At 37.2% G+C, this 1,264-nt stretch overlaps 1 protein-coding gene across 1 annotated transcript in view; it reads right to left on the bottom strand.

Annotated features, from left to right (window-relative positions):
• Positions 1 to 1,264, bottom strand: part of LOC106882294 (ubiquitin-conjugating enzyme E2 J2) — a 34,159-nt gene that overhangs the window by 31,140 nt on the left and 1,755 nt on the right. The window lies entirely within an intron of this gene.

Below are 1,264 nucleotides of genomic sequence, written 5' to 3'. Positions count from 1 at the left end.
ATGTTGGGTACTTGAGTAAATATATAAATTTAGTAAATGGAGAAAAAGTATTCAGTTAACATATGTGTTTTACTCCATTTACTAAATTTATATATATATATATATATATATATATATATACATATATATCATGGGGAAGAAAGAGGAAAAAAAAAAGAACCAACAATGCAGCACCATGTGCTTCAACTGGTCGTACACCACAAGGTTCAATGGAACCTCTTCTCTTTAATTGCATGGTTAGTAATTATATCCCAAAGAGATCCTCTCCAGGAGACCGTGAAGAAACTATATCGAAATATTTTAAGTTGAGTTTTTTTTTATTTAGTCGAGTTTCATTAATTTCATATCATGTACCATTTTTCCATGAACCTCTTTCATTTGACTTAGATATTTTACGTTTCCGTTGCATTTCTGATCTTTCTGATATCTAAGGATGGATATTGATGTGTATGAGTTCGTTTTCAAATGTAATTCTGGAGAATTGAAGAGGCAAGTTTACCTTATCTTGGCTTATTCATCTTGCTTCAGCTAAATTTGTCTTTTATATGCTCAAAGAGAATGGTGATAATTTTCTGAAATATTGTTCAGATATATTTATAATGTTTTTAAAGCATTTAGAGAAGGTCACTTGCTTAGCTAATATAGTTTTTGTAAGTTTGTGGGTAAATTTTCAGATTAACACCTGCACGATTTTCACTAGGGTGTTAGGGTTAGGGTTAGGGTTTAGGGTTACGGTTAGGGTTTAGAGTTACGGTTACGGTTAGAGTTAGGGTTACGGTTAGGGTTAGGGACAGAATTTCCTAACCCTAAAACCCTAACTCTAACACCCTAGTGAAAATCATGCGGGTGTTAATCTGAAAATTTACCCGTTTGTGAACATTTGTCAAAAATATATTTCTCAAAGTAAAAAATGCAGTACATCTTCCTTATTGTGAGTCCCATCCAATTCCACCCTGTAATAATCCTGAAAAGACGAAAGGCAAAGAAGTTATACCCAGCGGAATTTGAACTCTGGACGTTACGGGGACTGAACTGAAAAATATCTTGATACTAACCCTCACCCCCACCTCCACCACACGAACTTCTTCTCGCCCACCACCTCCACCACATGAACTTCTTCTCTGTCAACCTCCCACCTCCACCACACGAAATTCTTCTCGGTCCCCCCCACCTCCACCACACGAACTTCTCGTTCCCCCCCACCTCCACCACACGAACTTCTTCTCGCCCACCACCTCCACCACATGAACTTCTTCTCTGTCAA

This window comes from Octopus bimaculoides, chromosome 25 (assembly GCF_001194135.2).
Source record: "Octopus bimaculoides isolate UCB-OBI-ISO-001 chromosome 25, ASM119413v2, whole genome shotgun sequence".
NCBI classification, from domain to species: domain Eukaryota; kingdom Metazoa; phylum Mollusca; class Cephalopoda; order Octopoda; family Octopodidae; genus Octopus; species Octopus bimaculoides.
The sequence above is the reverse complement of the archived record's forward strand: the minus strand, read 5'-3'. Positions and strand labels throughout refer to the sequence as shown.